This window comes from Odocoileus virginianus, chromosome 9 (assembly GCF_023699985.2).
Source record: "Odocoileus virginianus isolate 20LAN1187 ecotype Illinois chromosome 9, Ovbor_1.2, whole genome shotgun sequence".
Classification (NCBI taxonomy): Eukaryota; Metazoa; Chordata; class Mammalia; order Artiodactyla; family Cervidae; genus Odocoileus; species Odocoileus virginianus.
The window spans coordinates 3250849-3277757 of NC_069682.1; the positions used below are offsets into that span (position 1 = coordinate 3250849).

Sequence of the window (26909 nt, forward strand, 5' to 3'; positions counted from 1 at the left end):
TCTTCGCCAAGTTGGGCAAGGAATCTTGGCTGAAAGATGCTTTTTAAAGACCTGGAGTATTGGACTAGATGTCAAGACATTTGTATTTGGACTTCTTTGGTGCCACTGTTTGAGAAAGCAAAGGTGTCCTGGCTTTGCTGTTTCTTTCCATTTTAATGTACCAGGAATGGTGCTGGAGCCCTCTTACAGAACATTGTATGGCTAAACCAGAACTTCATTTAGAAATATTTAGAATTGTTTAAGTTGGAGCATCTAGAGTAATTATTGTTTAATAATGCCATGTCTATTATTATTACTGCCGCTGTGTTATTACAGTTTTGGTCATGGTTGTAGTACCAGTGTCTCTGTTTATTATAAAGTGAGATGATGACTGGTATTCTTTCTAGACAGCCCCAAACTGTCCCAGAGAAATTAAAAATGAAAATAATTTATGTCACAGTGCTGAGGAAATGAAATACCCAGTGGTCAAGAAATAAATATGTCAAAACTTCTAGCAAAATATAAAGTGGGAATGTTGCTTCAGACTGTGTGGACCTACTCACTGCCTTTCACTGTGGAACTAGCTTTAATATTTTTGACCTCACTGTATGGCATGTGGGGCCTTACTTCCCTGACCAGAGATCGAACACGTGCCCACTGCACTGGAAACACGCAATCTTAACCATTGGACTACCAGGCGAGTCCCCAGAACCAGCTTTAGATCTCCATATTCTGATTTGTGTTAACTTTCTCAATATTCTAACTTATAAATCAACATTTTAGTTTATAGTAACCCTGTTTAGACCTATCTGAAGTTATACACAAAAGTAGGATTTTGACTTTGCATTTATATTGTGATGGGTGATAATGCTCTCCCAAGTCACAGATTTGGAGACAAATAGGAGATCATTTAGCACCACCTCTTCTTGCCTGACTACTTGAACACTTCTGTATTGTCAGTCTCTTTGGATAAAAAATATTTTTAAATTTATGAAAAGAAACCATACAGGACCCAGAAACAAGCTGGGCTTCAGAGTGTGTCATCCAGGAAGTGGTGCACAGGAGACTGCAGGTTGCAAACGAGTGTGAAGTCCACCGTCAGAATGAGCAGTGGCCGACACCAACCTCGGCTGGGAGCGGGGGACCAGTGCAGTAATGTGATTATGATAATGATCCCACACCTCTTTGTGTGCTGCCTGTGTTCCCTGTAACTCACTCTTGGGAATCGCAGTCGCTGTCTCTGGGCTCAGCAGCTGGCCCAGCCTCTGTGTTCCTGGTCTGTCGTTCCTGCCCAAGTCCGGGAAGCTCTGAGTGCCTTGCTCAGTGAATTCATTGTGGGGACAAAGATGGGGTGGTCGCATAGAGATGGCTATCTTTTGTTGTTGGACATTCAATCCCATAGAGCAATCCAATTACTTAAGCTGTTTCTATCAGTCTTATTAGGGCTGGCCATGGAGGCGGGCTTGGATGCTGACTGCTGCGTCTCAGAAGAATGTGGTGGAACAGATTAGCGCTTTAATGAGAGACCTTCTGAAGGCCAGATCTTTTCCATTGTATATATATCGAGATCTAGGAATCATTTTTAGGCAAAAGCCCGGAGTCACTGTTACAATGACTGATCAAAGGATGGCTGGAAATCTGTACAACTGCTTGAAGAAATTTTATGGGTTATAAAATATTGGCATGGCTTCTGTCTGTTATGGGCTATCTGCTAAAAATCTTTGGTAGGCTGGGAAAAGGAAATTGCTTATTGGCATTTATTCTGTGGGATGGATATCTTAGGAGTTTGCATTTGAACTCTTTCCTCACTGTGTTACAGGTCAAATTCTATGCTCAGCGCTAACATTCCAGGAATGTGGACTGCACAAAATCAACACAAGCCTTACTCTATATTCTGCTGCTCAGAAAAACAGACTGTGAGAGGGTGGCTCAGACAAGGGTGAATGGACGATTGCTAGGAACAGATAGCAAGGGTGGGGTAAGATTGCCATGGTTAATGTGTAAGGTTGAAACTTGATGTTAGAATGAAAGTTAAGAATTAAGTCTGAGAAGCAGCTTAGGAAACTCTTGCTCTGGCTGTTGAGAAAAGATGATATTGGGGTTTTGTTTTGGCAATTAGTTTTCATGTTGAAAGAAACAATATCCAGGCCTTATAGGTCATGCCTATGGCTCTGGGAATATTTCTGAAATATCAAATGCACACAGCTTTTATTTTAAAAGAAGGGCAGCTACTCCTATTTGGAAGGGTTTAAATAAATAGAAAAACATTTTTTTCATATAAATATCCTATTATTTCAAACAGACATAAAAGTACTCATTACTCAGCTTCAATAATTAATTGTAGCTAATCTTTTACTTATACTTTCTAACGTTTCTGGAAAACTCTGACCTCATATAATTTCGCCCATGACTACTACACTCTAGAAAACAGTAACTCTAGCAAAGCTTCAACTGCAATAGCTTTATTGTGCCTTAAAAATATTAACAATAGTTTCTTTTTTTTTGAACAATAATTTATTAACAGCCAGGAGTTTTAACTTAATTAAACTTCTCATAAGCATAAGATACTAAGATATTTGGCCAATTTTTTGGAAGTATTTTTGACATGGCATATTTTAGATAATAAGTGCATCTTTTCCCCAGGAGGTTATTGCTCATCTCCTTCTATGCAGACTTATTCCAGATTCCATGAAGATGTTAGAATAAGAATAAATTCTGTTTGTATGGAATTTTGTAGTTTTCAAAATGCTTTTATGTGTGTGGATATTTTAGTTGTTATATTAGCCTCTACAAAACAACTGAATCTATTAGAGATAAAGAAACAAACATAACTGGTACTTGAATTTAACTCTTTAATGTCAGCAAAATGTTCTTTCTCCTTTACTGTTGATTTTCACTCTCTTTCAATATAATGTGCTAAGTTGTGTCTTATTCTTTGTGACCTCATGGACTGTAACCCACCAGGCTCCTCTATCCATGGGATTCTCCAGGCAAGAATACTGGAGTGGATTGCCATGTCCTTCTCCAGGGGAGCTCTCTGACCCAGGGATCAAACATGCATCTCTTATGTCTCCTGCTTTGGCAGGCAGGCTCTTTACCAATAGTGCCAATGATTTCTATCAAAAAGTAAAATTCCATGGGCTTTGTCTTAGACTGAATTTCAGATACTGATTATACTCAGTTATATATGATCTTAGGTGAATTATTAACCAAGTGGAAGCCCAGTTTCCTCATCTGTAAACTGTGAGTGTAATAATGTAACTCCCTGGCTTATAGCAGAATAAAGTGAGCACGAATAAAGGGTAGCTGAGGATGCCTAGTTCCTTGTATCTTTGCTTCTCAGATAATGGCCTGGATGCAACCCCATCTTTCACAGTGTGACTTTATATCTACTTCCTCACATCTTGAATCTGAGCTGGACTTGCGACTTGCTTTGGCAAGTTGAATCAACAGAAGTACTGTCTTGCCGTTTCCTAGATCAGGTCTGAAGACGTTTTATGTGCTTATCTGTTTTCTTGGATGCCTGCCATGACCGTACAAGCCTTGGCTAGGCTGCTGGGTGGTGAGAAATGACCTGGAGAGCCCAGTTGTCGCAGTGGAGACCATCCTATATTAGTCTGTAATCAGTGACCTTCACAATATGTGAGAAAGCTTAGCTGACATCAAAGAGTTCCCTCGCTACCCAGCCTGACACTGCCCACACATGTGTGAGTCCTGCCAAGACCAGAAGAGCAGCCCGGCAGACCCAGACAACTATGAATGGTTGTACATTCTTGTTGTTTTAAGCAACTAAATCTGGGGGCAACTCGTTATACAGCAATAGCTGACTGATACACAGTGATTAGAGAGACAACATAAGCATTTATTAAGTTTGAGGGGAATTAGAGAATGCTTCCATTCTCTTACCCTCACTCAATCCGTCTGTTTTGTAAATGTTAGATAGATCACCTCAATAAAGTGATTTTTGCATGTTTCTTTCTACTGTTTACAACTTTGCAGCTCTTCGTTCCTGTAGGAAGTAGCTCAAAGTCTTCAGCATATGACTCAGCAAAATCTGACTCCAACTATCTTTCTGTTATTTTCTTCTAGTACTTTCCTTTGCTAATTTTTTTGAATTAACTTCTTTTTATGAACATCCGACTTTAAGTGTTTCTTTTTGTGCTTTTGCTCTGTCTCTAAGTCTCTACCTAAAATGTTCTTCCTTCTGGCTACAAGCTATTCAAGGGAGCTCTTAACTTCCTGAAAGCTTTCCCGAATGCCTTTAGTCACATTATTGGCAGCATGTCTTTATGTCACTGGCTTAGCAATAAGCCAGGTTTGCATTCTGACAATTTATGTTGCATCTGCTATTACTGTATGATTTTCTAATTGTATCCTTCTTGGTGATAACAATCATGTCTCATGTTTTTGTATCTAAGACAGTGGTTAACACAAAGAGTTCAATAAGTATTTGGTCACCGTTGAATTGAAGGTTAAAGGGTATGATGGTACATATCCATAGAGAGAAAGGGGAGATCATTGTGGCATAAATAAATTAGGAAGGCCTCTTGGAGAAAGAGAACTTGTGCTGGATCCAGAAGCCTGAGCAGAACTTCAAAAAATAGGAGGAAGTAGAGATAGGGCATACATATGGTAAAAATGCTTGGAGGCAGGGACCAGCACAGTGGGTATATTAGTTAGGATGGGCTAGCTTGTGATAGAGCAACAACTATCCCCCAAATCTCAGTGACATAAGCAATGGAGTATCACATATCAGTAGGAGGAACCTGCTGAAACTCATCTTCACTTAGGGATCAGGGTAATGGAGTTGCTACCATCTGGAGTTAATTGGTCTTTGTTGTAAAGAGGAGAAGAGGTGAGAAACATGAATTTTTTCTTAAATACTTTCACCCAGAGATTGTATATGTCACTTCTGTCTGCATAGAATTCATTGGCCAGAGGAGATCACCATGGGCACACTTCATGAGTGCCTGGCTGGAGAGGGTTAAAAGATATTAGTAAATAGTTTTAATCCTCTTGGGTAGTGTGGGTGGTCACCTGGGAAAAACTAGCCTAATTAGATAAAGGTTACACAGTGGAGAAAGGTAAGAAATTAGATGGATTGGATAAAATGGGACAAAATTATGGAAAGTCTTTTGGCCCAGGAGGAGGAATTTGTTGTTGGTATTAGGCAGTAGGAAGCCATTGTAGATTTTTGAACAGTAAAAGGGCATGATGACAGCTGTGTTCAAGTAAGACTGTCATCTTGCCAATAGGATGAAGAGGAGAGATGGCTAGGGGCCGTCCCATAAACTTTAAGGCTTGGAGTGCTGAGCAGTGGTGGGGACTGAGCTAAGGGGGATGTCTGTGTGTGTGTGAGAGAGAGAGATACAAGATACTTCAAAGTGAGATGCCACAGGATTTGGTGATGGATTGAAGTCATAGACTGAGATCTGGAGGATGGATATCTTTAGTATCTGCAGCCCCTTTCCTAAAGTAGGAAGAGAAGGAGCAGGAGGATGAGGTTCAAGCTAGCTCATACACTAAGCTAGTTTCAGACCTTCTGAATCTGTGTGGACTTCATAAGATAGTGATTGAAACAAAAAAGAAAGGATCTCATTCAAGTCATAAGTATGGTGTATGTGTCTGTCTGCCTGTGTGTGTGTACAAAGAAAAATAGACTTCCTTGGATCACTTCAATGCCCTGCTCATTTCTTTATAAAGCTGCAAGAACCAGCAAATGCAGAATTCTGATTTTCTTTTCTACTGAGACATGCAAAGCCACTGGTGCCTGCTTTCTTTGGTTTAAGAAAAAGAGAGTTGGAAAGGTCATCCAAGATAGGAATAAATAGAGGCAGAGGCGAATCAATGTTTAACTTGGAAATATTTTTCAGTTAATCATCTCTGACCGCTCACACTGAGAGGGCAGTCCCGGAGTGCTGGCACGCTTGTACTGCAAGCCACCAAGCTTCTAGTAAAAGAGCCAAATGTCAGGGTCCGTACAGTCAGAGAGACTGTTTACTATAGGTTTAACCTAAAATGGGGAGGAAATCTTCCACAAATATATACCTAGGGCTATTTTGACTTGTAGACTTTTTTCCAAGTCAGAAGTCATGAAACCATAAGATTTTCCTTGTTTCGGGGATTATCATTTAAAAGTTGGAGTTTTACCTGGTAGGAAACTTGTTGAAATGTGTGGGAAATCATCTTGAAATCTGTTTTCTGGCTTTCTTTTCCTGTTTTTACTGTTGGTATATGTAATTTTACAGAATACTACATAATATGGTTTCTTATTTGGGGGCTGTTTTGATGACTTTTGGGGTCACTTTATCAAAGGAAGCCAATCAATAAGAAAAGTTTGGAAACTTTATGGGGCCCATGGGCTAATATTTGATCTTATAAGAAATAGACCTTTTAAGTTTTTCTCCATTTTTGTATGTATGCAGATGGTCAGTGATGAGGAAACACGATGATTTTGACAGACTGTGTTCATTCTCTCTTCTGTAGGAGGTGAAATAATGATCTATCAGACAAAAGAGGTAACTTATCTGGCCTTTGAATATAATGTTCCCATTACATTCATGTAAAGCCCAGTTTGTAAAGAGAATTCTTAGTCCAAGCATCACCCTTGAGTTAAGGCCATTGTGCTTGTGAGCCTCAGAGCATACGGTGTGTTCTTTTGCAACCCAGCACTCCAAAGAGTCTCCTATACCATAGACATTGCTTTCCAAGCAGAGAGTAATGCAACCAGTGCCAAAATAATAAATACTCTAGGAGCTCAAAGATATATTTCTCTTAGGAGACCCGGTCTTTCTAGCATTCTCATTCTAGATAGGTGAAACAGCTTATAATAATCCAACAGCAGGGAAATTCAGTGAAGCTGTGTTTGAATTAAGGGATGTCTTAATTTTGGTTTTGCCCGTGTTTGTGTGTGTGTGTGTGTGTGTATGTGTGTGTGTGAGTTGCTCAGTCGTGTCTGACTCTGCGACCCCATGGACTGTAGCCTGCCAGGCTCCTCTGTCCATGGAATTCTCCAGACAAGAATATTGGGGTGGGTTGCTATTTCCTTCTCCAGGGGATCTTCCCAACTCAGGGATCGAACACGGGTCTCCCACATGGCAGGCAGACTCTTTACCATTTGAGCCATCGGGAAAGCCCTGGTTTTGCCTTTGGGGAGCTCAAAAGGAATCTGATTTTGAATGCTTTTGAGGAATTCACATAGATTCTATGGATTTTACAGGAAATATAAAATACTATGTTACATGTGTCTCATATTCAAAAGAACAAATTCTCTATCTTTTATGTTCCTTTAGGGTTAATGGACAGCAAGATACTGATGGAACACTAAAAAAAAGTCTTTTATTATGGATTGGATCTTTAATCTTGGAATGTCTTTAAATGATGTCACTTTAGATTTTTATTGTTAACAATCCCATTGTTTGGCCTTCCCAGATGGCTCAGCAGTGAAGAATCTGCCTGCAATGCAGGAGACCCAGGAGACATGGCTTCAGTCCTTGGGTTGGGAAGATTCCCCTGGAGGAGGGCAAGGCAACCCACTCCAATATTCTTGCCTGGAGAATCCCATGGACAGACGAAGCCTGGCAGGCTACAGTCCATATGGTCACAAAGAGTCAGACACGACTGAAGCGACTTAGCATGCACGCATCCCATTGTTTGGGACCTGGGTTTCAGACTTCTTAGCTTGTACTATATCCTGGTCACCACCTTGGTCCACCAGTAAAGTTTGGCCATGAATTTATTATTTATTTATTTAGGTCAAAATAAGAGGTGTGTTTCCCTCCTGTTGCATGATTCAGTCTCCTTAGATTTTCCTGAACAGAGGCCAGATGATGACTTTGCCTGAGCAACAGTTAGCTATTGTTGCATAACAGGCTCCTCCAAACTCTGGCCTAAAAGAGTATGACTTACTGCTCTTGGGTCAGATGGACAGCTCTTATGCTCTTGATAAGGCTCACCACCTATCTCCTGCCAGCAGTGGGCCAGGTAGGGAGCTCTGCATTTCTAGGCTGACTATGGGCTGGTCTGAGGTCACCTTGAATGGGACAGGTGGTGTCTCCTTTGCAAAAGCTCTCATCGTGCAGCAGACTTGCCTGGACCTGTTCACATGGTGGTGATAAGGATCTGAGAGAGAAGTGTGAGTGTCTTTTCAAGACGGTACACCGCCATTTCCATTGCAAGTTGACCAGCAAGCCACAAGGCCGGTCTAGACACAAAAGGTAAGGGAGTAGGCTTCCTCTTGATGGGAGGAGCTGTAGAGTCTCTTGGAGACAGTGTAGATGCAGGGAGGCCATTGCTTGCAGTCACCAGTACGACCAACTGATTGCATCATAATGGGAGTAATCATCAACAGGGCTAGTGCCCTCTGCCCCAGGTGAAAGGTCCATGACTTACAGCCAATTGCCCGAGCCATATTTCAACAGGTGCAGTCTGCAGGTGCCGTCCCTGCCACATCAGAGGCACTGTAGGATTGAGGTGCCCTAAATCTGCTGCATTATATTCTGGGGTGAGTCCCACAAATCTTCATGTTAATCAGTATTCCCAACCCTACCCCACAACACACGCAAGTTTCAGAATCTCTGCTTCAGATTCTCCTACTCAACATGAGGAAAACATGTAGAATCAAGTAAGGGTATGTTTTTTCAGATACATAAAATTTACTTTGAATTGAATTACAAAAAATATAGCTAGACTTTTCCAATGTATTGCCTTAGACAAATTCTTACCTTTTCCCAAACTATGATAAATATAATATGACAAAATTATATTAATTAGTAAACTCATACTGGTAGGATAATCACTACTTTTGCTCCTTTGATTTTGTACCTGCAAAGGGTCCCTAAAACCTGATGCATCTCAAAATTGGGCCATTTCCCCTTCCTCAATGATAATGTCCAAGTCAACATTCCTTTGGTTTCTTTCATAAGAAGACTCAGAAACCTACCAAGATGTTACCCCCTAGCAAAGATGAAATATTCATAAATTTATATTTCAGGAGAAAAGGTCATAGACATATGGGAGTCGTAGGTTTTATCCAGCGCCTCCTAGCATACGAGTAGGGATGGAAGATACTGTTATATGTTTGAAATCTATATCTTTGTCTTCCATTCAGAAGTCTTCAATGAGAGTCATTCAGATGCCCTTCATGTAGAGACCAACTCTGCATGTGTGTGCGTGTGTGTGTGTATGAGTGGTGTGTATATGTGTGTGTGTGATGTGTGTGTGTATGTGTGTGGTGTGTATGTGCCTTTGTATGTGTGATATATGCATGTGTGTAGATATATGTGAGTGGTGTGTCTATGTGAGTGTGTGGTAAGTACATGTGGTGTGTGTGTGTGTGTGTGTATGTGAATGAGTGGTGTGTGTATGTGTGTCTGTGCACAGAGTGTGAATGTGTGTGTGTATGTATGTGTGTGTGGTGTCTGTGTATGTATGTGCCTGTGTGCCTATAAGTGAGAGTAGTTCTATCATTTCACTGGAAACTGCCTTTGAGCCATAGACTGAAAATTTAAGATATTCTGGAAGAAACTTTGGGGATCAAAACTGTATTTTAGTGAACACTCAAAGGAAATAAACCTGAAAGAAGCACAAAAAGAGCTTTAGAAAAGACCAGTGCTTGAGTTAAACTAGTCTCCTTGATTCCGGTCTTTACTGGAACAAATTTAGCCTGTGCAGAGAGCAGACTAGTTGTCTGGAAGCAGCCTTGGCCTCTCATTCTTGCCCTTTGTTTGAAAACCTTCACGGTACCGATTGCCTCCCTGGGTTGTCAAATTCAAATACATCACGGGTGGGGAAAGCACAGAAAGTGAGTGAGGCTGGGTGGTTCTGAGTAATAGCAGCGGGGGGTCTGTGGGAAACTGGAAAATGGAAGTCTCCCGAGAAGTACTCAAAATCATATTTTTAAAAGAAAAATCAGACCTAACCAAAAGAATAAACATGTGGCTCAGTTCACGTCTTAAACCACCTGTGTGCTACCTCTGGGCTGGCTCAAGTTCAACCACGATAATCTGGTGTTTAAGATTCTCTATGGCCTGGCTTTCCTGGTGGCTCAGATGGAAAAGAGTCTGCCTGCAATGTGGGAGACCTGGGTTCAATCCCTGGGTTGGGAAGACCCCTTGGAGAAGGGACTGGCTACCCACTCAGTATTCTTGCCTGGAGAATTCTATGGACGGAAGGGCCTGGAGGGCTAGAGTCCATGGGGTTGCAAAGAGGCAGATACAACTGACTTTCACAGAATGGCCTAACAGTGCTGTGAATCAGTTCAGTTCAGTTCAGTCGCCTAGTTGTGTCCGACTCTTTGCGGCCCCATGAACCGCAGCATGCCAGGGCCCTGTCCATCACCAACTCCCGGAGTTCACCCAAACCCATGCCCATCGAGTCATGATGCCATCCAGTCATCTCATCTTCTGTCGTCCCCTTCTCCTCCCACCTTCAACCTTTCCCAGCATCAGGGTCTTTTCAAATGAGTCAGCTCTTCGCATCAGGTGGCCAAAGTATTGGAGTTTCAGCTTCAGCATCAGGCCTTCCAGTGAACACCCAGGACTGATCTCCTTTAGGATGGACTGGTTGGATCTCCTTGCAGTCCAAGGGACTCTCAAGAGTTTTCTCCAACACCATAGTTCAAAAGCATCAATTTTTTGGCACTCAGCTTTCTTCACAGTCAAACTCTCACATCCATGCATGACCACTGGAAAAACCATAGCCTTGACCTGATGGACCTTTGCTGGCTAAGTAATGTCTCTGCTTTTTAATATGCTATCTAGGTTGGTCATAACTTTCCTTCCAAGGAGTAAGCATCTTTTAATTTCATGGCTGCAATCACCATCTGCAGTGATTTTGGAGCCCAGAAAATAAAGTCAGTCACTGTTTCCACTGTTTCCCCATCTATTTGCCATGAAGTGATGGGACTAGATGCCATGATCTTAGTTTTCTGAATGTTGAGCTTTAAGCCAACTTTTTCACTCTCCTCTTTCACTTTCATCAAGAGGCTCTTTAGTTCCTCTTCACTTTATGCCATAAGGGTGGTATCATCTGCATATCTGAGGTTATTGATATTTCTCCCAGCAATCTTGATTCCAGTGCTGTGAATAGAGTAAGTTTTTCCTGCTCACATTTTTAAAAGGTGTTTTTGATGTGGACCCTTTTTAAAGTCTTTATTGAATTTGTTGCAATATTGCTTCTGTCTTATGTTTTGGTTTTTGGCCACTGGGCATATGAGATCTTAGTTCCCTGACCAAGGATCAAACCTGCTCTCCATGCAGTGGAAGTGCATAGTCTTAATCACGGGACAGCCAGTGCAGTCTCTTCGTGCTCATTTTTAATGCAATGAGGTGTAGGGCAAGATCATTGGGCTGTGGAATTCTTGGGACAGAATTCTGATTCCACCACTCACTTGCTCCTGCGGCCTCAGATGAGTCATGTGTGTTTTTTATATGTACAGTGTGGTCTGTGATGCCTGCCCTGCCATGCTCCTTTTTCCCAGGAACATACAATCATACCGTTCAGAGCTGTGCCGCTGGTATGGCAGCCACCGGCCTCGTGGGGCCACTGAGCGCTTGGCATAGTGTTACTGCCACAGAAGAGCTTGATGTTTTAGTTGCCTTCAAGTTTAATTCATTTAAATTGAAATAGAAAACCTGCTCGATTTAGTTTTCAGAAAACTTTTTTAAGAATGACTGGAATAGCTGAATTTATCAGTCTAGTTTTTTTAGCTATAATTTTTTCTGAAATATAAATGCAGATCAAACATTTCTCATGAAAATTCAGCATCTGAATTGAGAGATCTAGATGGTACTGACGTACACAGTGGATTTTGAAAAGTTAATACAATAAAGAACATAAAACAGCTCATTAATAACTTTTTATATTGACTACATGTTAAATAATATTTTGGACATAGTGGGTAAATTAAGTATATTGTGTTTTCCTTTCCACCTCCTCCACCAACCCCCCTCCCTCAGTTTAAGTATATTGTTACATTGATTTCACCTCCACATTAAAAAAAATGTAAAATATCACATGTGGCTCACATTATATTTCTATTGAGCACTGCTGATCTACATGAAAGCTTTTAATAAACTATGATGTTTTTATCAGCAATAAATACTGTACAAGGAGGGTCCAATATTTGTGAGAGTAGCGATTACATCTGTCGTGTTCCCCATCTTATAACTGGGGCCCAGCTTGTTCCCTGCACAAAGCAAAGGTGATAAAGATTCTTCAAACAAATGAATATTTAAATAAGTTTAAATATTTATGAAACGATCATGTATTCAAATGGTGTCTGTGTTGCATTGCCTATAAAATGAGGGAGATGTAAAATGATATCGAAGTGTCATCCAGCTCTAAAAGACAGTGAAACTGATTGACAAGGTAACTATTGCGCTGTATAGTGCAACACGCTGCCACTCCATGGGTAGATGTGTGGTCTTTTCACTTGGCTGCCCTGTTGGGATTTTGATAGAGTAACTTTAAATACAACACATCCCAATGCAAGAAAGACAAGCAACTCTTCATTGCATGACAAGAAGTAACTCATGTTGCCAGACTGTGATTAGGAATGAGGGAAGCAAGCCTGGCCCAGGCCAGCATCTGTGTTTTGGACCTGGTCATGTTGCAAGTTTTGCTTTTCAAACTACAGTCTTATTGGAAAAATCACTTTCGTAGACTTTCTTGCCTACAGATTGGAAAGTGTTTTGTGTATCTGAATATTCTACACCTTGAAGTGCGAATTTGCTCTTGGGAAGTCACATGCTTTCTTGGAGAATGAATTGTCACCTCACATGTTCCATCTGTCCTCAGGAAGTATGTTTATTTTTAGTAAGCAAGATAAACCCTAGGGGGTAAGTGTAGACTCCCCCACTTCCTTTTATTTTGTATGGAGTATAGCATTCTCTTGATAATTAGCATGTCAGGTTTCTGAGATCCCTGGAGCTCCTCTTACAAGGAAAAGTGTGTATGGTTGTAAATTCTACGTTTAATATATGTATATGTGCTTCTGTTTCCATGGGAGATGTTGCAGTATGGTTTATTGCCATGTGTGAAATTTCACATTTGGAAGACCAGCCTTTTCTTTTGGAGTACAGTTGCTTTACAATGTTGTGCTACTTTCTACCGTATAGCACAGGGAAGCAGCCATAGGCACACATTTATTCCATCTTTTTTGGATTTCCTCTCCATTCAGGGGAAAGACCAGCTTTCATTCCATGGGATTAAAGGTGAGAAGCTATACTGTGTTGTGGTATTTCTTGGGAAATGAATGGGAGCTTGGCGTTTTCCTCTGCTTCTTACTGATGGAAGTTGTGAGGATTCCAGTGTCTTCCCCTGAGAGATTATCTTCCCTTGGCTGCCATCCTGAATTTTGAGATGTTTATTCTAGAAGCAATTTAAACAAAAGGGAGGAAATGCCCTGGACTAGTGGCCGCATGTAATCATCATGAAAAATGCTTGATATTGAATCAAAGGAGTGGAAGATGTTATCGATTCTATACACTCTTATCTCTTGGGATGGGACTCTTTTGGAGTAATGAGGATAAAAGAAAAGTGTGTTGGGGCAAAACTGGCCCATTTACAGTGCACGTATTTCCCTCTGTCCTTTTCATTGTCACCCTGTGGATGAAGAAACCTGATGAGTTGTATGCTAATACAGTCTATGGGTTTGTCTCCAAAAAGGGTTTCTACAAAACCCTTTCTCACTGTCAGTGTTCAGTGAGTTAAGTTTCTACAGTGTTACTTAAATAAAAAAGAAAACTCATGAGCATTATAATGAAAATGGATTCAGGCAGGAGTCCTCAATGGATACTTAATCTAGAGGTGGAGATTCCATGGAGAACAGAATACTTACATAATCTCAAGGTATCTTAAAGTACAGAAGGGAAAAGTTAACTATGCAGTAAAGACATGGGACAGCACTGTCATCAAATGATAGCAATTAGCATCACCACAAAGGGGCAAATGGTATTACAGGCCCAGAGATGGGACAATTTGGGAAGAACACATCCTGATGTAGTATTCCAGCCCCAAAGGTAATCCATGAACTGGATCCTTCATCCCTAAAATGATTGTTACAATGGTCATTATTGAGGACACATGATGAAATTTGTCTGTTGACAGTAGACTAGATGAAAAAGTATTATGCCATTGTTAAATGTCTCAAATTTGATAGCTGTACTGTGATTATGTAAGACTATTCTTAGGAAATACACATTGATATATTACAGAGTAAGGCATCAAACATGGAGCCTATTGTCACATGGTTCAGAACTAATTATATCTACATTTGTGTGTGTATGTGTGTGTGTGTGTGTCTGTGTGTGTACACACAGAGAAAGAAAGGGCTACATTAAACAAACATAGCAAAATATTAAAGTTTGTTAAATGGGTGGAAAGGGAGTTTAGCCTTTGCAACTTTAAATGTGAAATCATTTCAAACGAAAAAGTTTTTAAAAAATAGAGCCAACCTCCCCACCACACACACATACACATGTGTCTCTTGGGGTAAAGATTTCTGGGAGAAGCATTTAGAATGCAAACAGCCTGAACACTGGAGGAAAAATGTGAGGATGAACCATGGAAGCACCTTCTCATAAATATTCTTGGAAGCAGTCATTTTACGATGACAGACTCCAGGATTTCTGGGTCCATCAAGGTAATCCCGTTAAAGAAATTTCAGATGCCTGCAAAGCCCCGAGAGTCCAGGGTGTAGGGTGATGAAGCCCTGGTTGGAGGGTTGATTTATTGGCTGGCTTAACCCGCTTGTTACCGGGAACTTGCGGAGCAGCGGTCTGGGTCAAGGCTGTGTGCCCTGAGCTAGCCCTCCGGAGGAAAGGCGCGCATGCGCTCTCCTGTAGGTTGCGTGTAGGGGCGGAGATGAGCCAGCCACCTTCTGTTATGCCTGGGCATGTCTGCGGTGGCTCCACGGTCGCTTGTGAAGCATGTGGAGGAAAAGTTGGTTCTTCATGCAAACTCTGGCATCCGGATAGCACTCATAAGTGACTCACGAGGTTTTAAGTGTGCAAGCTTGCCTCTCCTGTAGACTCAAGGCTGAGACAGTGCACCCGTGGACGCTGTTCACAGAGCCTTCTAGAAAGGGGAGCGCTTGCTAACCAGCCCATTAGCATGAGAGAGAAAGAAGCTGTTGTTCAATCAGTCCTGAGAAAAATCTCAGTGGGATCTCCTTTAACAAACACCTGTAATCTGGGGTTACACCAACACACAGTTAATTCTTTATACAGACCTTTGTCGTGCTTTTGGAAGCATCCTGTGGGGGTTACATAGAAAGAAAAATTCAGCTTTTTATTACTTAATCACATCACTCAGTGTTAGAGGTTTTCATTGTCTCATAAAATGCTTTCCAGGGGTAAGGAAAGGGAGTTTGGAAGTAAGTTTGTTATTGACTTGCCTCATTTCCAATTTTGTGAGCTTTCAAACAAAAATTCTTGTGTTCTCTTTTTATTTGTTGATTAAAAAAAATATGACTTTTGGGCAGACAGGATTGGTTCATTTCCATGGCCATTTTGTCCTGATATCAGTGTGCTTTAAGAATTATTTTTCTTAAGTGTAAATGGCATAGAGAGCCATAAATAATCCACACATATTTGACTATGACAGTAACTATTTTTGAGTGTCACAGATCAAAAACACAGCAGAGGATGGAGCCAGTGTGGATCTAGCAAGCTTTCAAAGGTATTTGCTTTAAAAGAAAAATGAAGTCCTAAGATGAAGGCTTCTACTTTTCAACGTGCTGTGCAGAATTTCAACTTCATGATCTCTTATCAGCTCTGAAAGGGGACACGGTTGTTGTCTTTGCTTAGCAACAGTTTTAAAAGTTTCCATTTTTAGTTCCATGGGTAGGGCTGTGATTTATTTTATTTTTTTAACATGATTTGAATTGTTTTACAGGTGGCTTTCCGTTCAAGTCGGGGACTTCAAAACTCTACTTTTTCACTTAGCACCTAGAAAAGAAGTCAAAGAATGAAAGAAAACGATTTTATTTTCTCAACAAAGACTAGACTAGAGACACACCTAAGCACAGCGTGAAGCTTTCTAGCAGGGAGTTCATTTTCCATGTATATGACTTATTTGGCAGAGTAATATGGTCCCAAGGCTTCTGATTTAACTCTCTTAAAAAATTCCATGGCTTAGCATGCAAAATGGGTGTGGGATTTCTAAGGCATAATTGCAGTGGAGGCAAAAGCTCTTTGGAAGCCTGGTGATTAAAGTGGATGACTGAGATCTCTTTCTGAACAGAGAGATGCTGGTGTCTCTCTGGGAAATGCTGGTCTGGAGAGGAAGCAGGAGGGTTCATTTCAGTGCCCGGTAAGCTGGGGCAACTGTCTGGAGTCCTCGAGATGGTGCTGACTTTCGCTGGGTATTTCTTACCTGCATTGTGCCTTTCTTGTAAGAAAGAAGATGATTTCTTGCACTATTGATTGGTCTTCTTTAGCTGGTGGGGTGTTTTGAGGTGTGTACATGTGTATCTGTGTGTATATATATATATATATATGCACATATATACATTTTTTAAGTTGGATAATTTCTAAATTTATTCTTCATTCTTAAGAGCCTGTGGTATCATGACTGCCCCTCTCGTGTGGCAGGAGCAAGTCTCAACTGCGACCTGAGAAGTCTCAGTCAAGTGAGAAGTAAACAGAAGGCTTTCTCTTTGCAGACCTTCCCACAGGATCCATTTCTTCTCATCACTGTTCACAGCAGTGACAGAAAAGGAGATAATTTTCCTTCTCTTTCTCCTTCATGTTCTGGCAACTGGACAACTTTCTCTTGGGACCAAAAGCATTAAGGCTGACCCTGGATTTCCTCAATGTGGCAGATTGACTTTGCTTAAAGAACCCAGTGAAACTCCTCTGAGAACACCAAGGCCACCAACTCTCTTTCCAAAAACACTGACTATCTGCAAGGTTTATCCATGCATGGTGCTTTTTTCCACCAGTTCTTTTAATGGCACCAAGCTCTGGCTGTATTGTAAACTATGTCTACTCATTTACTGCATTAAGAAAGAAGCAGGTATTTATTCCATTTCGTGAGGTGCTGATTGGTTGTAAAATGTCCTTGTAAAATCTGTTCTTGCTGTTAGCCTCATTTGTACAAAGAAAAAGTATTTGGAATTTTCCAGAACTGCTGAGCAGTCACAGAGCAGTCCCTCCGGCAGCCTTGTGTTTGTTGAATTATTAGAAAATCCTGAGCCTGTGAGAACCCCAGGAAGTCTTTTAGTGTGCTTCTCTGGCTCTGGGTGAATCAGCCCCTCGGAATGGTCATGCGCGTTACTGGGGCTTTCCTGTCTCACATCCAAGCATCTCCTGGGAACAAGATTACAAGACTTCCCTTTGTAATCTAATATGATATGTATCAACTTATGCACGAAGAATTCATCCTAAAAACTAAGCTGACATCTTTCTGGACTGACTTAAAGCCAGTTTTTGGTTGTTTTCTCCTCGGTGATAGGGGACTTTGATCTAATAACACTCCATATATTACTCAGCCACCCTGAGGGGCCAGTGTCGGTTCCTTTAGCCATTTCTCTCCTCTGCTCTTTTCCAAATCTATAACCAGTTTAGTTTTTGTCCTCTTTAAACAATACATTCTTTAGATGTCTATGACTCATGTGTTTTAAGGTTTTGTTTTGTTTGTTTGTTTGTTTTAAATTGAAGTATAGCTAATTTGCTTTCCTGATGGCTCAGCAGTAAAGAATCCACCTGCAAGGAAGGAGACAAAGGAGATGTGAGTTCGATCCCTGGGATTGGAAAGATCCCCTGGAGGAGGAAATGGCAACCCACTCCAGTGTTCTTGCCTGAAAAATTCATGGACAGAGGAGCCTGGTGAACTACAGTCCATGGGGTCGCAAAGAGTTGAACACGACTGACTAGTAAGATAGCTAATTGTAAATGTGTTAGTTTCAAGTGTGCAACAAAGTGATTCAGTTATAGATACACAATTATGTGTTCTTTTTCAGACTCTTTTCATGTATAGGTTGTTACCAGATTTTTTAGCATTCACAATTTTGTGCTACTTCTGTTCATGTTCCCACTGTTGGCGTCTTAACCCACATGCCGGCTGCGCCTCATTTAGCCAGGCTGAGAACACGCGTGTTATCCTGTGGTGGCACAGCCTGCGTCAGAGGTGCCTGCAAAAGACGCATGCAAAGAGACAGGAAAAGGACCAGGCATATCAACCTGTGTTTTTGTTTAGAACACGGACTGCAGAGGAAGTACATATTTAATACATGAATTCTGCATAAATAAAATTTCATTCCTGTTATTTTCCTTGCCACTGTACCACCTTTGCTATTAATCTAAAAAGTTTCCTATTAAGATATTTTGAAATTTAAAAGCTATTCCTCTTTTTTTAACCTTAGGATAATGGAATGTGTTATATTGGAGATTTTTGCATTAATTAGACCACTTTCTTGGGGTACAGAATTAGCAGTTTGGTTGATCTTTTAGTGACTGGTATTACCCAGAAGCTGTTGTGTTCCCCAGACTAACACTGATAAAAAGGGATTTCTCCCAGAATGCCATGGGCCTTTCCAGTTAAAACTAGGATGGGTGTAACTTCTTTACTTCCTGAAGCTATATCAGTTACAAATATGTGGAAACAAAGAAGATTAAGCTATTGTGGTAAATTTGTTTCTGAATAATTAATATTATTTTTCCTGTGTAGAACTGTTCATTCTCCCTGTTGCCTAGATATAAACTAATTATTGAAGGCTCATTAAATTTCTTCTGAATATCAGAATTCTAACCATGATGTTCAGTTTGGGAACAGGATGAGTTTTTAGTGCTCCAATGAGGAGGATGTAATAAAAGTTTTACAAAGAGTCAACTCTTTGCCATGTACTTTGACCATTATGTTTCACTAATAGTGTTTTTCTATCTTTCAATGATTGAGGGAAAGTAGTTTACAATTTTAGCTTAATTATGTATGGCTTTAAAATAAATCAGGGGTTCCCTGATGGCTCAGCTCCTGGTAAAGAACCTGCCTGCCAATGCAGAAGATGCAAGAAGCATAGATTCAATCCTTGCATCAGGAAGATCCCCTAGAGAAGGAAATGGCAAACTGCTTCAGTATTCTTGCCTGGAGAGTTCCATGGAGAGAGGAGCCTGGCAGGCTACAGTGTATGCGGTTGCAAGAGTTGGACATGGTTGAGTGCGCGCGCGCACAAACACACACACACACACACACACAAACACTGAGCTAAATCAAGATCATCTTTCAAATCATGTTTTAGTGAAAATCATCCTACCCTCAATTTTAAATCAATGAAATTTTAGGTGTTGTCATCTTACTGATAAATGTCTTCCCTTCTGGAAGCACTGCTAGCAGGCCGACTTTCTGCATGATTTGGTTTTCCGTCACTCTTGTTGAATGCAGTGCCGTCTTGCTTAGTAGGAAACGAGCTGTTTGAGCGCCACTGGCTAAGGAGCTGATGTTGTTCAAGTCTGTCTGGTACAGGGCACCCCTGGGCTATTTACACATGCTTGGCCATTTGACTTGTCAATCTCCCTTGTCAAGTAACTCATCTACCATCCCGGGTATTTCTTCTCATGTTATTTTCCTGGAAATGGTTTAAGGTCTATGTTTTCTCATCTACACCATATAAAGGCTCAATCCTGGACATAGAACAGATAATTCTGTTAAATGCCCACCACTGTATACTCATGTCTTCCCTTTTAACAGATATAAGAATCCCTGGCTTTTCCTGGCAAAACATCCACAGCCCTAATCTCTTCCTTTCTCTCCACCTGCTTCACCTTAAAAAAAAAAACAGCCTCAGATAGACTGATAGATTTTTAAAGTACCATGCTATACATTCTGAATGCCTTAGTGAAGGGAGGATTAAGAGGGCACATTTTAATTACTCAAGTATTTGTTAGGTTCTATTAGATGCCAGCTACTGAGGTCAACTGAGGTCGATATTTCGCATTTCTCATCTCCAAACGGCAGTGGTAGAGGACAAGTGGCAGCAAAGGTGTTCTGACCTTGTGTGCAAACGTTATTAGAGACGACTGCACAATGGCCAGCTGGAACAGAGCGCTGGGACCTAGGCTACAGGAGAGACGGTACACAGCTGTGCCCTTCAATGGGGACTGCCAGCCATTTAGGAGTGGGGGACTCTTTCCAGGCTGTCTTCGAGGAATAGAACGGAAGTGTCTACTGGCCAGGGGAGGGATTTACCTGCTCGAATAGGCTCCTTACTATAGACAAAACCAGAACATTCAAGAAGACTGGTCTGTTGCTGAGGTGATGAGACAGATGGGGCATAAATACTTTGTTACCTCTGTTGCCTAAAATGCTAAAACTCTGGAAGAAGAAGTAAGAGCTAGCACTCTTGGGGTGTTTAGCATGTGGCAGGAATCTATTTTCATCCTTTTATATACTATCTAATTAGATGCCATAGTAAACTCTTAAGCTAGGCACTATTACTATGATTTTTTCAGACAGGGAAACTGAGATACGAAAAGCATGAGTACCTTGCCCAAATCCATATAGCTAGTGGAAGATGGAGCCAGGCAGTCAGATTCCATAGAGCTCTTAAGCAGAAAACGGGGCTCCTCCCTGTGTATGATGCTTTCTGACCTACAACTTGGGAGAAAAAAAACACATCTTTCTTTCTTTTTTTCAAGATTTTTTTTATGTGGACCATTTTAAAAGTCTTTATTGAATTTACAGATTCAATAAGATTCAATATTACAGTTACAATATTGCTTCTGTTTATTTATTTATTTTTTTTGCCACAAGGCATGTGGGATCTTAGCTCACTGAACAAAGGCTCAAAACCCACACCCCTTGCTTTGGAAGGCAATGTCTTAACCACTGGACAGTCAGGGAAGTCCCCTTTCTTTCTTAAAAGTTAGTTTCCTAGAGAATTAGAGTGGTTTTTGTCTACTTGAACATAGGCATCCAGTCATATAATGTGGGGGGAAGCATATGATTGTTTTTAATGAGTGTAGACATCTCCAGGGAATTAACTCAGAATGTGGAAACTTCTCTGCCTATGAAACTCTCGGAGGTGGTTTTGCTCTTCCAGAAAAACGCATACTCTAAAGTTTGCGCAGAAGAGCCCTGGACACCACCCCCCCGCCCCCGCCCCGGGAAAGTGGGAAGAAGTTTCTCCTTAAGCTGATTGATGGAAGCCCCAGCAAAGTGGCGTTTGATGGAAGAGGCTCGATCAAAGCCAGTAAAGCTGAGTGTAATTCCTTAAATGTATCTTTATGTAAACAGGGAGGACTCCATATGATTTAAAAATAACACAGTCGAGTAAGTAAAACAATTGGAGATATGCATCTGATTCAAATAGAATTCAGCCACTGCCACAAAATTATCTGATGAGGGAGATTTTGTGTCACTTGTTCAAAGCCAGCTTTAAGTCCTTAAGAGGTATCAAAATAATCAAAGTGTTTTCTTTGCTCTTAGCTGGCTTGTGGAAGAATCATAAATGGTTAAAACGTTTATGTTGATCAGAAACCACAGTTGGGAAATGAAAAGAAAGTGTTTCTGTGCATAAAGCAGGGAGAGAAGAGGCTCCCACTCTTATTGCAGACTTTCCCTTAGGACTGTAAGGTCTCTGCCTCAGATCCCAGCTCCAAGCTACCAGATGCTCCTTAGCGGGGAGGATGTCTTTTTTTTATTGGGGTACAGATGCTTTACAATGCATTCATTTCTACTGTCCAGCAAAGTGAATCAGCTTACATACACATATATCCCCTCCTTTTTGGATTTCCTTCCCATGCTGCTGAGTAGAGTTTCCTATGCTATACAGTAGGTTCTCATTCGTTCTCTACTGTAGCTGTGAAGTTAAGACGCTTGCTCCTTGGAAGAGAAACTACCCAGCACGATAAAAAGCAGAGACGAGAGACATCACTTTGGATTGAGGGCAGGAGGAGGAGGGGACGACAGAGGATGAGATGGTTGGATGGCATCACCGGTTCAGTGGACATCTGTTTGAACAAACTCCAGGAGACGGTGAGGGACAGGGAAGCCTGGTGTGCTGAAGGCCATGGGGTCACAAAGAGTCGGACGCTACAGAGCGACCGAACAACAGCAACACTGTACCAATAGTGTGTACACGTCAATCCCCAGCTCCCCGATAATCCCCCCTTCCCCCCACGGTGTCCACACATTGTTCTCTCATCTGGGTCTTTACTTCTGTGTCACCCATAAGATCATCTGTACCATTTTTCTAGATTCCTCATATGTGCATTCATATACAGTGTTTGTTTTTCTCTTTCTGACAGGAGTGTATCTTTTAATGTAAAGAGAATCAAGATTGGAAAAGGGATTCCCAAACTTGACTGATTATTGTAACTGCCTGGAATACTCTTTTGAAGGTAGAAAGTTTCAGGCTCCTCCCCAGGAACAATTTAGCAGATCCAGATTGGAATCTAGGAAAAGGAATGTTAACAAATCTCCCTAGATGGGAGTCTTATAATCAGCCAGGATTGGGGACCACAATCTAGTGCACACATTTTACAGATAAGTAGAGTGAGGTTTGGCAAGGGTAATTGACATGCTCAATTCCTATTCTAGAAGTGAGCTGAAGCTAGAATTTTTCTCCCCCGCTTTTTTTCTTTTCTTTTTTCCCTCCCCTCCCCTCTGCCGCCTCCTCCTCCTTCTTCCTCCAGCTTCAAAGCTTTTTTCCAAGTCTCTAAGTACATATGCATTAGCAGTTAGGGACGAGAGTGTGCTTGTGTGTGTGTGTGCCTAAGGATAAGGACCTGTGAGTGGAAGATGCTAAATGTTGGCCTGTTAATTTGAAGTGTCATCAGATGAATAAAAATCGTTGACTCTGGGAACTAAAATGTTTGTCCTGTGAAAATATAATTATTTAGTGCACAGTCTCCTGGGAGAAGTAAAAGTCACACACATGCACACACACAAGAAACAAGATACATTTTTCAAAGAATTTTTCAAGAGAATATTTAATTTACTTTGTCCAAGGCTTGCAACCATGTAGAAGAGTCAAACCTTACATCCTAGAAAAGATAATTAGACAGGATAGTGGAAAAGCATCCTTTTTCCACTGGCGTTTCCCCTCCCCAAACCATTTTTTCCTCCAGTGAATCTTGTACTTCTTGAGATCAGGGACTGTATCTTACTCCTACATAGATGTCCAAATGCCTACCCCAATGTCTAACATATAACAGTGATGATCATAATGATTTATTGAGCATTTATTGAATCTTCAAGATGATCCTATGATCTAGGTACTCTTACAACCCAATATTCATATGGGAAAATATCCATGCTAACACCATCTGGTTTTTTAGTGAGTGTAGCGGAAGCACCACTTCTGTCCTCGAATGGATGAGAAGAGGCTCAGGACCAGATGGGACTTTTGCCAAGGTGTGGGGGTGGGGATGAGTCAGATGAAGGAAGAACTGGGGCAGGATGACTCCTGACAGAAGGAAGGATTGCCAGTCTGCTTGAGAGGTTGGGAAGCCATCAAGGTGGGCAAGCTTGAGAACACAGACAGGATGTCTTTTTGAGGAGGTTTGAGCAGAGAGGCAGTAGGAACCACGATGGGAAAGGGAACTTGTGTTGGACCCGGGGTGGCCTTGAAACCTTGGTTGAGGACCTTAGATTTTATTCTGTCCACATCAAGGAGCTGGAAGGCTTTGAGCAGGCGTACAAACATGGTAGGAAGTGCTATTCTAGAATGACTGTGTCATGAGTGTGGGAGGTATGAGGCATCACAGCCTGAAGTCCCTGTTCAAAGAAGTAGGGAGATTTGGAGGAAGGACCAGTTAAAGGGGAGAGAAGAGGTGGAACTCCTCTGTGCCTCGATTTTACAAGAATGTCCAGGTCAGGTGCCGTCTCTAGCAGGTAGTTAGACCTATAGGATTAGAGATAAAGATATGGAAGGTGGGTTTTTTGACAGTAAAATTTTGTTGCTAGTAAATGAGATTTCTGAGCTGGAGAATAAGGAGCAGGAAGAAAGAGGGTCCAGAAACAAAATCTTGTACACCTGACATATTTGGAAAGCAAATAGATAGAGTTTAGCATGTAGTAAACATCTGCACTTTATTTAGAAATATCCTCTTTTTCTCTGCATCTTTGTCTTCATTCCTGCCCTGCAAATAGGTTCACCTGTACCATTTTTAAGATTCCACATATATGCATTAATATACAGCATTTGTTTTCTTCTTTCTGACTCACTTCACTCTGCATGACAGACTCTAGGTCCATTCCACATCTCTACAAATGACCCAGTTTCATTCCTTCTTATGACTGAGTAATATTCGATTGCATATTTGTACCACATCTTCATCCATTCATCTGTCGATGGACATTTAGGTTGCTTCCATGTCCTAGCTATTGTAAGTAGTGCTGCAGTGGACGCTGGGGTGCATGTGTCTTTTTAAATGATGGTTTTCTCAGGGTGTATGCCCAGCAGCGGGATTGCTGGGTCATGCAGTGGGGAATGGACGTGTGGACACAGTGGGGGAAGGGGAGGTTGGGATGGATTAGGAGATTAGCATGTGTGAAATAGATAGCTAGTGGGAAAATGCTGCATAGCACAGTGTATCAGCTAGGCGCTCTGTGCTGACCTAGAGGAGTGGGACCAGGGTGGGCGGGAGGGAGGCTGAGGAGGGAGGCTCAAGGGGGAGGGGTATGTAACTGAGTCACTTTACTGCACAGTAGAAGCTAACAGCATTGTAGAGCAATTATACTCCAATAAAAGAATCATCCCACTCAAAAATCTCACTCAGAATATCATCTGAAATAAAACTTGATTTCAAATAAAAATGCTCTCCTGTGTAGGATCAACTGTCTCATGTGCTCATCTCAAGTGTGTGTTTATTCAGAGAGATTTTTTTCCCTCAACTGCTTGCAAGACATTTCCATCAAGCTGTTTGCTGCCTGGAAATCTTTCCAGAATCTCAAACTTAATACTATTTCCCTAACTTGGCTTTTCAGTTCCCAGACTTGACTTGTGGTTGGTGTCCTCTGTCTCTGTGACAGCCTCTTATCTTCCAGGCTCAAAACCCTGGATTCCCCTTTATATTCTACTTGTTTCCAAGGCCCAGAATGTTGACTTCTTTGTACTGCTGCTAAGTGGCCAGTCTCCTCTCCTCTTCCACGTCGCTGGGCTTGATTTTAGGCCCTGGTACCTCTACCTGGGTATGATGCAGTAACCTCTTAGCCCATCTTCCCGTGTTGACACTCCCTTCTGTTGAATCCATCATATACACTACTACTACCAGATTCATCTTTTGGCAACTAATCTTCTGACTCACCCAACCCTCTTAAAATGCTTGCCCAGATTGAATTTACCGACAGTAGTGGTTTTTCATGTGGTTTCCTAATCTTGTCTAGAAACTCTATTAGGTCAACTGGATAAAAGCAGTCTATTCTGGTCACATCAGGAGAGTATCCTCAACCATTGCCCATTCTGTCTTCATGACACCCAGAACTCAGGGGAAGAGATTTGAATAAATGCCAGTTTCCTGAGCCTCATCGTCACGGCCCTCTGAAATCTCCTCTCAACATATTTTTTCAGTCTTACTTCTCATCTGTCCCCACTTAGTCCTGAAGAGTTGAGTCAAAGGGAACAGTTACTTCCATGTACACTCTCTGCTCTCCCCATTTGTATCTTTTGCTCAAATGAAGAGAGTTCTCTTCTGTTTAGTTTATGTGCCCTCCATCTGCATATGTCTTTCAACATCCACACAGGAACTCTACTCAGGACTCTGTAAGGACCTACATGGGAATGGAACCTAAAAATGAGTGGATCTATGTATAACTGATTCACTTTGCTCTACACCTGGAACTAACACAGCTTTGTAAATCAGCTATATTTCAATACAAGTTAATTTTAAAAATGACCTGCTCAAAATTTTCCTCAATCCATCCTCCCTGACTTCTAAGTAACTTCCATTCTCCGTAACGCCTTGTTGTCCATTAAATGAGTCTCTCCTAGGAATGTGTCTCTTTCTGCTTTGTTTATTAGAAGTATTTAATGCCAGTTTTCTCTCCCTTTGTAGACTGTGAGTGAAGTCCTGGAAATCAGGGTAATTGATGGATTTGCCCTCGTATTCTTTCTCAGGGACACACCTTAATCTTGGTGCTTGCAGTTATTTGCTGAACAAGTACATGGTTTGTAAGCATCTTGAAGGAAGAGATGAGGGCTTCATTATGAGTGTGCATTTCCCATCATGCATTGTGCAGGGCTGGGTTTACAGCAGACCTCATATTGAGTATATAAAATCAGCAGGCGCTTTACTTTGCAGCTGTAATATGCTTTCCTCCCTTTTCAGATGTCTTCTGGAAGCCACAGATGGGAGATCCTCCGGAGGGCCACAAAAGAGGTATTTGTTAATCCAGTATAGAGGTAATGGGAACAATATTGGTATCGCCATTGTGTTCATGGCATTCATGGGCTGAAAGGGGCAAAATGCACTTCAGACAGTTTTAAAATGCTTCCTTGTTTTGTCTCTCCCATCCTAGATCATCTTTCCAGTAAGTATTCTGTGGCATGTTCCCTTTGAGGTAATTTACTGCATGTCACTGTCTTTAGGGCAGACCTTCTGAAAGGATCTGGAAAGACTCTAAACTAATGGTTTGGAACTTTTATAGTTATGCATTTCTAGCGAGGTGTATAAAGGGTTTGAGTTGAAAAAGCCTGGAGGGCTGTGGCAATAAGCTTCTGGTAAGGACAGGGAAGTCTGAAGGAATAAATTAAAGTACCAGATGCCCTTTATACTGCTCAATTTCTCAGCGTGAGTCAGGCCCAATTTCCCAGCTTGGGTCACAAGTTTATCTTCTCTAAGGATTGTGAAAGCAGCCGCAGAGGCAGGGGATGATGGATGGAGTTGTTCTGAGGAAGGGTGTGCTTGGAAGATCTGTTGGGGTCTTGAAATTCTCCAGGAAGGTTCAAGAACTTCTTGTGGTCTAAATTCAGTAAAATTGGGGAAAAA

At 41.4% G+C, this 26909-nt stretch overlaps 1 long non-coding RNA gene across 5 annotated transcripts in view; it reads left to right on the forward strand.

Moving 5' to 3' along the window:
- The first annotated feature begins 7863 nt into the window (after nt 1-7863).
- The window catches only part of LOC139036542 (uncharacterized), a 141806-nt gene continuing 122760 nt past the window's right edge, over nt 7864-26909 (forward strand). For 3 of the 5 annotated variants that reach the window (XR_011489314.1, XR_011489318.1, XR_011489317.1), the window contains exons 1-2: nt 8372-8482; nt 26250-26300. This is a non-coding gene — a long non-coding RNA (uncharacterized lncRNA). The other 2 variants (XR_011489316.1, XR_011489315.1) reach the window with 2 other exon arrangements.